This window comes from Podarcis liolepis, assembly GCF_965112155.1.
Source record: "Podarcis liolepis genome assembly, chromosome: 1".
Classification (NCBI taxonomy): Eukaryota; Metazoa; Chordata; class Lepidosauria; order Squamata; family Lacertidae; genus Podarcis; species Podarcis liolepis.
The window spans coordinates 43296165-43305854 of record NC_139554.1 but is presented as its reverse complement, the minus strand read 5'-3'; the positions used below and the strand labels follow the sequence as shown (position 1 = coordinate 43305854).

Below are 9690 nucleotides of genomic sequence, written 5' to 3'. Positions count from 1 at the left end.
TAGGACCCAAAAGTACCCTGCTCCGAATCCAGCTGAGCCAACCTTCTGCTCCTCAGGAGCTGCTACAATCCGATGTACACTCAGTTTTTCCAGGACTCCACCTCCCCGCAGGGTGATAATGGATGTTCCCTCTTTCTCAGCTGCTGTAGCAGGCTGTTTTGAAACCAGTTCCAGCCTTCAGTTACTCATAGCTTACTGTTAAGTAAATAACCCTTTTTCTCACTTCCTGATCTTTGTGGCAAAGCCATTCTTTTGCTTTGATAATTCTTTTCCCTCAGTACAACTGTTTAGGATGTGTACACACCATGCATTTAAGACACACACACCCCACAAGAATCCCAGCAAAAGTAACTTATAATAATAGTAATAATAATAATATAATTTATTATTTATACCCTGCCCATCTGGCTGAGTTTCCCCAGCCACTCTGGGCGGCTTGCAATCAAGTGTTAAAAACGATACAGCATTAAATATTAAAAACTTCCCTAAACAGGGCTGCCTTCAGATGTCTTTTAAAGAGAAGATAGCTGCTTATTTCCTTCACATCTGAAGGGAGGGCGTTCCACAGGGCGGGTGCCAGTACCGAGAAGGCCCTCTGTCTGGTTCCCTGTAACCTCACTTCTTGCAATGAGGGAACTGCCAGAAGGCCCTCGGCACTGGATCTCAGTGTCCAGTAGAGGTGTCTGATGGGGGTGGAGACGTTCCTTCAGGTATACAGGGCCGAGGCCGTTTAGGGCTTTAAAGGTCAGCACCAACACTTTGAAGTGTGCTCTCCTTTGCAGAGCTACAATTCCCAGCACCCTTAGCAAACTACACTTCACAGGATTATTCTCTGGGCGCAGGGGAAAATGTACTTTATAAATGCTTCAAATGTATGGTGTGTATTCAGCCTTAAGAGGGAAGGAGAGGCTGGCTGTGTAGACATTACCGGTTTAAAATGCGCTGAGGTTTTTTCTTGCTGCATTTCAAGTCTGATTTGCCCATCACTATACCCCTCAGCATGGGTTGAGGTGTATTGAAATCACCTGCTATTTGCCCATTTCATCACCCAATGGAAATACCTTGTTGGTTTCCCTGCCGTTGTGTCCACCCCCTGATAATCCCCCCCCCGATAATCTGGACAGAATGGAAGGTTGTGCAAATGTACACACCTGGGATTCAGTTACAGGTAGGTAGCCGTGTTGGTTTGCCATAGCCGAAACAAAATAATGATAATAATAAATTTAAATAAAATAATAATAATAAAAATCCTTCCAGTAGCACCTTAGAGACTTAGTTGGTCTCTAAGGTGCTACTGGTGCTTTAAGGTGCTTAGAGACTTAGTTGGTCTCTAAGGTGCTACTGGAAGGAATTTTTTTATTTTGTTTCGACCTGGGATTCAGTATCAGTTGAATAAGCATATCATGCTCAAGTTGGCCTGAAGCTGGCTTCAAGGAAACTACATCAAAACACAGTCTTTTTCCAGAAACCATGAGATGGCTCTGGATCCTGGGCAAGTTTGTGTGTACATGAATTCAAAAACAGACAGCAGGAGTGGACTGGAGCCAGAGTAAATGTCAGTGTGTACACAGCCAGAGGGGGAGCGAAATAAGCAAGATGTTTAGCATTGTTGATGTCAGTTGTACACTGGGCCTCTCCAGGTGGCAAGCACTTATCTGCTCTCTCTGCTGGGTACCTTTTCTGAGGGCATCTCAGCACTCTTAGTGAGAAACCCAGCCACAAATAGTCATCCTTGATGTCACCTTGTCATTTGTCAGCGGTATTGATGTTTAGTAATGAGGTAGCCTTCCCTCTTAGAAGTGCATTATGTAACTGCAGAGAGAGAAGGCTTTCTCAGGACTGACACCCTGGCTTTGTTATATCTTCCCTAAAGGGGTGTAATCTTTACAATCTTTTTGGCACCAGGTTAAGACATCATTATTTACCCAGGCATTTTAATTCCCCAGGGTGCTTTGTAATTTTTGACCTGTTCTCGTTTACTACAGCTACAAACATTTGTGTTTTATTGTACTGTACAGCAGTGCTTCAAATTAATTTATTGCTTGTCTTGTTGAACACCGTCCTGGAAATTGGTTTTGCTGTAGGTGGTATAGAAACGTTTTAAATAAATAAATAGCAGCTAGCGTCTGTCAGCTCACTAATTCCCAAAACAACCCAGTGAAGTTGGCTACTGTTGTTATCTTAAAATGCAGATATAGGCAGTGGACACTTAGAGAGAGAGTGCCCTATCTAAAAGCCACTCTGGACTTTCATGGCTGTGGTAAAATGTTAACCAGGGACTTTGTGGCCCACAGCTCATTTTTTTAAGCAGCTCCCAATTACAATTACGGTACTTCCCCTTCTTCAAGCACTTATGAACCACTTAAACATTACCACTATGACCACTGCATCATCAATGTCTCGGGTATCATCAGATCTGAGCGTCATCTAATTTTCACTACTAAGGCAATTTGCTACCAGAAATGTGTGATTTAAGTTTCAGCTCCCCAAAGGCAGTACATTGCTATTACATCATCGTGGAAAGTGGAGATTGGCTAGGAACTGTTTCTGTGGGGGTAAATGTATGTGAACAGTAAAGGAACTGATAGGTAGTTGCTCATATAGAGAAAGAGGAGTCATTTTGTGAGCGTGACATAGATTATTACGCATAATTATTACATAATGTTCATCACAGGGTGCATACCTGGAGAGAAAGGGAAGCGTTAGCCCCTGAGGGGGAAGATCATCTTTTTATGAGTCAGAGTTCACCTCAGAAACAGTCCCAGTGACATAAATAGTAAGATGATAATTTCAGGTAAAAGAGTCATTGAGATGGTCCTTGCGGCCAACGGAAGCATCTCTGGCTCGGTTCCAACTAGTTGGCTTCGCTTGCTTTGGGGAATAACCTCCTCTCATGTTACATAAAAACCACATCCCAGAATCAGACTGTTACATCAGCCAGTTCCTCTGATGGATGCTGTGACCTTGGAAGTGAAGCATTAGTGGTGACTTAGAGACAAAATGGCTTCCCAAGAAGACTGCCAAGGGAGGAGTATTGGGACAGTCACAAGTTTTGTAAAGCTGCTGGGCCTTTGTGGGACAGAAGTAAACTCTTGCATCTTGCTTTTTAAGCAAGCAAGAGGCTTGTCATTTGGTCTCCCTGTCTCCAGCATCTGGCCCTATTGTACCCATTGTTCTGCGAGCTTCAAAAGCACAGTAATACTTGCAGTTTGCTTGTAAGAGAGTGCCTGAGAGCCACATGACCCGCAGTGTGCCTTCAGTTTTCAAGGGTGGGTTTGATCTCTGTTTGTTCTAGTTCACACTAGACTTGAACAGGTCCATTTTAAATTTATATCACTTTCTCCATCGTGAGGCGCCAGGGCTGCCCTATCTAAGCAGACTCCTGCCTTGTAGTTTCTGCTTGGCACTTTTCATAGAGATGGGTCGGACACATGGCAAGATGAATTAAATAGCCCTTCTCATTCCAGCTCTGTTATCAATGGAAAGTGGATAAAACCTCTGATATCTACCTAAAATTCACCAAGCAACGTTTTAATTTGTTGCAGATTACCAGGGATTAAATGTCAATTATCCTTTACACAGCATGCTTTTGTGGGAACTGGAGCTGCGTAGTAGATGTGTTACTCATAACTCTTCTCGTGAGAATCATCAGACTACTTCCTACTTGATCATATTATCATAAGAACATAAGAATGGCCCTGAATGGGGTAAATGTGCCCCTGAAGGACCAGGAGCGCAATCCTGGGAGTCAATGGAGGCACAGGTCAATTCTGTGTCCAGGGCAGCTGTCTACCAGCTCCATCTGGTACACAGGCTGAGACCCTACCTGCCCATGGACTGTCTCGCCAGAGTGGTGCATGCTCTAGTTATCTCTTGCTTGGACTACTGCAATGTGCTCTGTGTGGGGCTACCTTTGAAGGTGACCCGGAAATTACAACTAATCCAGAATTCAGCAGCTAGACTGGTGACTGGGAGCGGCCACCGAGACCATATAACACTGGTCTTGAAAGACCTACATTGGCTCCCGGTACGTTTCTGAGAGCAATTCAAAGTGTTGTTGTTTTTTTTAATAAATTTTTTATTGGTTTTTCACCTTTTATAAAGACAAAATACACACAGAAAAGACAAAAGACAAAAACATGTATAATTTCAGAAAATCCTACTTTCCTAACCTTGTTCCCTGACTTCCCCCCACCCCCCTTCATGCATCCCAATTCCCAGAATTGTGTCAGCAAATTGGTATTTCTCCTCTTAACCATCTTAATATTACCTCTTTTATAATGAAAAATAAATTTTTTCTAAGTTGGACTCAAATTCCCTTCCATCGATTTCCCATTTTGTCTTAGATAAAGGTCATATTATCTGAACCCAAAGGTCTTGAGTGTTTTTAAAATTCTATTCTTCCCTCCCTCCCATCCCCGGTTTTCGTCCCTTCCCAATTCATGTCCAAAATAGCAGTTCTTAGCCTGGGTTCCTCACGTCCGAGGCTTTCAAGTCTCTTTCAGTCCCTCTCCGCCGGTCTTGTTGGTAATCCTTTATGTCGGTCGTCAAATCTCGAAAGAGTTCTATCACCATCCAACCATATTCTCTTCCCACAAGGACATTTGGAAACAGCTGCTGGAAAATTTCCACAAGGCCTGCATCTTCAGAGTCAGAGTCAAAGTGGAGGCCCCAATCATATTTCTTTATTTTAAGTTCCTGTATTCCATAAACTCCCGGGGCCTCCTCCTTCGTCTTTTGCATCTTTCGCAGATTTGTGGTAGATGTAATCCAAAAGTCTCCTTGCTTATATTCCACAGATGTCAGCTTCTGGTTGGTACTTTCCAACTTTACTTTCTCTTTTTCTTGTTTAGTCTCTTCCACTTCTTTAGATATCATTTCCGATTCAGCTGTGGATTCTTTCTCATTCAGGTCCTCAATACATTCAGCAGAGCTGCTTGTTCCAGAAGTCAAGGTCATGAGTTGTTTATTCATAACCAGACTCTGCTCTTGTAAGATTCCCACCAAATGAAACATTCTTTCGATTTCCACTAGTAACTTTCCATCCACAGCCATTGTAATTTCACAGAGTTCCCCCTAGAGGGAATCTGGTTACTTGGTAATCTTTCTCCAACAATCCTCTAACTTATTGTTGTTACTTTGTTTCCAACAATTTTAGTTCAGTTGTAACTCATTTTAGTCCAGAGGGATCTTAAATGACAATTTTTCCGCTCTAAACTGTCCGTTTGACAGCTTTGACAGCTGTCAAACTCCGCACCTCTTCCACAAGCTCAAAAACAGGACGCTCCCGGGCCCGGGAGGGGGGGTTGTTTACAACAAAAAGAAAGCTTCCAAAACTCCACTCTCCAGCTCAAAATTTCTTTTTGCCAAATCTTGGAAGTTAATGTCTTTTTTTTAACTCACCCCACAAAGGGTAGGCTCTCCAGCTTAGTTCTTATATCGTTGCTTTAGATCGTCTGCAAGAGGGGGGGTGCGGACTTCCTTTTAGCACACCCCCCCGGTCGTCTCAAATTCACGGGATAAAATTCTTAAAGTCCAATTTCGTCTTACTCACGGGTTGTTCTTTTCAGTCCGAATTTCAAGGAAGGGAGTCAGCGCTCTCTGGTCATGGCTCGCGGCTTCGCTCAACCGAGGTAGCGATCGACTCTCAGCGCCACGCCACCCTCCGTATCCTCTCCGCAGCCTTTAAAAAGGCTCTTCGTGGATCGGGGGGGCGCTAAAGGTGCCCACCGAGTCTTCAGTCCGCAGGCTTCAGCGCCTGCGGTTTTTAAGGGTCCCCGCGTCGCCGGCGCGGCAAGACCCGTCCTCAGTTGAGCCGATTCCCTCCGCAGCTCGGAGGGAATCCGCCATTTCCAGATCGCGCCAACCCGGAAGTCCCGCAATTCAAAGTGTTGGTGCTGACCTTTAAAGCCCTAAACGGCCTCCGTCCAGTATACCTGAAGAAGCATCTCCACCCCCCATCGTTCTGCCCGGATACTGAGGTCCAGCTCCGAGGGCCTCCTGGCGGTTCCCTCACTGTGAGAAGCCAAGTTACAGGGAACCAGGCAGAGGGCCTTCTCGGTAGAGGCACCCGCCCTGTGGAACACCCTCCCACTAGATGTCAAAGGAAAAAACAACTACCAGACTTTTAGAAGATATCTGAATCTTTTACTGTTTGATGCACTATTTTATTTTAATATCTTGTTGGAGGCCACCCAGAGTGGCTGGGGAAACTCAGCCAGATGGGCGGGGTATAAATTCTGTTCTCACAGTGGCCAACCAAATGCCTGTGGGAAACCCACAAGCGGGACCCAGGCAGGAGAGTACTCTCCCTTCCTGTGGTTTCTAGCAATTGGTATTCCAGTTGTGGAGGCAGAGCATAGCCATCCAAGCTAGTAGCCACTGATAGCCTCATCCTCCATGAATTTGTCTAATCCTCTTTTAAATCAATCCAAGTTGGCGGCCCTCACTTCCTCCTGTGGAAGCGAGTTCCATAGTTTAACTATGTACTGTGTGAGGAAGTGCTTTATTTTATCTGCCCTGAATCTTTCTGAATCACTCTGTAATTATGGCATTAGCCTCCATTTATTTTTATTTTTTATCCTGCCTTTCCAAAGGAGCTCAGGGCAGTGTACAGACATTCTCTCCTAATTCTGGCCTCGCAAGGTAGGTTAAGTTGAAGGAAGATTATCATCATCATCAGTAGTAGTAGTACCATCATCATTTATTTAGCGGAAGTGTGGGTGTTGTCTGGGCGTACACTGATATGGGGTGGTTAGTACTATCACAGAATACCAGAGAGAGGGAAAGATTGGGCAATTGTTTCATAATTGGAACACTGAAGTCACAAATCGAGCATGTAATTGCCGTACTATGTAATTATGCAACGGTTAAGTTAATAGAATGTGCCAAGAAGGAAATGAAAGTATCCAAGTGGCACTGTGCTAGTAAGTCATAATGTATATTTTTAAAATGGCTGTAGGAACATGAGCGTTACCCTTATTGCACGGCAGAGACTTAGTAGCAATGGAACTTGGGGATTCCTTCTATCAGAGACTTGGATATAGTCATTTAATATGGCCCAGTCAGTTTTCTGGGATGCGGGTGGCGCTGTGGGTTAAACCACAGAGCCTAAGACTTGCCGATCAGAAGGTCGGTGGTTCGAATCCCTGCGACAGAGTGAGCTCCCGTTGCTCGGTCCCAGCTCCTGCCAACCTAGCAGTTCGAAAGCACGTCAAAGTTCAAGTGGATAAATAGGTACCGCTCCAGTGGAAAAGTAAATGGTGTTTCCGTGCGCTGCTCTGGTTCGCCAGAAGCGGCTTAGTCATGCTGGCCACATGACCCGGAAGCTGTCTGCGGACAAACGCTGGCTCCCTCGGCCAATAAAGTGAGATGAGCGCCGCAACCCCAGAGTTGGTCACGACTGGACCTAATGGTCAGGGGTCCCTTTACCTTTACCTTTACCTTTAGTCAGCTTTCTGCTTTACATTTCCCCTTGTTTCTTCTGAATTTTTTTTTTTAATTCTGAAATTTAAAATTAAATTCTGATTTTTTTAATTTTTTGTTTTTTAAAAACAAAAGTTAAAAAGTCTGGGTGTTTTCTTTATGACCCATCCAGACCTGTGGCTTTATATTTGTAATTAGAGATTCTGTAGTAGAAGGAATAGCTGAAGTTGCAAAACCAGTCTCTTTGTGAAGTTAATGACCTTAGCCGCATCTGCTAAGTATCTTTTTACATGACTAAAGAGTTGGCCAAGTACAGGTGTGTGGCCATAGGAAGGACTGGCTAGTGCTGCTTCCAGAAGCAGGGAGCAAGCCATTCCCCCTCACCTAGCCAGAGGCCATGTCAAAGCAGGTGTAGGAGAACAGCCTGCTATGCTCTCCTCTGGAGATGGGAAATGCAGAGGCTTGCCTTGTTCTCTGCTGAAACCACAGCCATGACCTTGTGAAGCCCCCTAGGAATCACATGGGGGAGCAAAATCTGTTGGGTTGCTAATGCTGGGAACCCTTTCATCTTATGTGGGGTGTGTGGGGTGTGTGTGTGTGTGTAAATAAAACTATATCACAAAGACACCACAGTCTCTGGTAGCCTCCATACCAAGGAAACCAAGTGCAAAGTATGTGCTAGCACCCCCTGAATTTCTCACTGCGCTGAGAATGGGGTGTGCTGTGAACAACAATATTAAGCATATTCAATAGGAAGAGAAACAGTACCATTCAGCTGGAAGCAAAGGCAATAGTGCTGATAAAACACGTCAGAGGATGTTGCCTTTGAGCAGGCTTGAGCAAGCCTATGGAATGCATCGCCACAGGATATTTCTGGGTGAAGTAGCTTAGCAGGATTAAATATGCATCTGAACAGCTAGATCAAACCATTTCAAAGAATACTGGCTGTCTTGCTTATGGGCATGCACCAATTTCCTGATAAATCATTTCCTTTCTTCAGTTTGTATTTTCAGTTTCTGGATTCGGGCAGAAGATGCATTGTGACTGTTTTAGAATAAAGGCATCACTTTGTCTGCAGACAAGCACTTCCAGCCTTGTTTTGTGAGAGTCCCTCTCACAAGCACCTGTGCCCTTAATTATACACTTCTTTGCAATTATATGTTACTTCCAGTGAAAAAAGAGTTAATTATAGTAACCCTGATAGTAATAACTTCCCACATTAAAGCAGTTATTAAATTACTTTGATGACAGTGTGCTACTACCCAGTGAATTGGCACCATTACAACAATAAAGCTTTAAACCTTTCTTAAAGTAAGAGATAACAGCTGTAATGGTGATGCCCAGGGTTGTTTTCTTGCTCAGAGCTTCTTGCACAGCAGCTCCAGAACGAAACCTTCTGCACCAAACACTCCTGATCTCAGATTCACAATAAGCCAAAATGGTTGAGCAGTTCAGGGGAGTAAAGCAGATCATCTCTAACTTCCATAGGGAGAGTCAGCCTTTCTCAACCTGGGGCCTTCCAAATCTTTTGAACTACAACTACCATGATCCCTCACCATTAGCCATGCTGGCTGAGGCTGATGGGGAGTTGTGGCCCCGAACATTCAGAGCACACCACATTGGGGAAGCTTACAAAGACACAGAGGTGACGGCTGAGTCACAACCAACACATACAACAAAATGAAGTCATTCACAATAGCTGTTGCCTCGTATAACTCGAGGGGATCGAAGGGCGCATGGCTGTTGCATCCTCCTCATGCTGCCCTCCCTGAGCCAGCCCCGCTTTGTTGATGGACCCTATGGAAGCTAGAGATGATCTCTTTTTCTCCCCTGAACTGGTCCCAGTTCCCAGGATTCTTTGCAGGAAACTGTTTAAAGTGCTTTAAATAAATAGTGAGGAAGGGGGCACAATATCAGGCAGTTTTATGTATAGTCTGTCCTCTTAACACTTCCCCTTAGCTTCTGCTGCTGCCGTGGCCACTTCACTGTTGGGGACTAGATCACCCCACTCTCCTCCTGAACTTCCCAGAGAAGCGGGTGACAGTATAGATTTAGAACAGTGGTTTACAGAAGGTCACTGTTCAGAGGCTGCAAAGTGGAGAAGCTGGGAAATATTGGAAGAGGAAGAGGAGGAAGAAGAAGAAGAAGAAGAAGAAGAAGAAGAAGAAGAAGAAGAAGGAGAAGGAGAAGAACCATCGGGGAGAGACAGCTGACAGACCCAGTGTCTTTAGAAAGCATTCCAGATCCCCCCTCTCCCAGGACCTG

At 44.7% G+C, this 9690-nt stretch overlaps 1 long non-coding RNA gene across 1 annotated transcript; it reads left to right on the top strand.

Annotated features, from left to right (window-relative positions):
• Window positions 1-1236: 1236 nt before the first annotated feature.
• On the top strand, window positions 1237-2122 carry LOC310704992. The gene is made up of 2 exons (XR_014525144.1): window positions 1237-1288; window positions 1336-2122. It is a non-coding gene; the product is annotated as an uncharacterized lncRNA (long non-coding RNA).
• Window positions 2123-9690: the final 7568 nt, after the last annotated feature.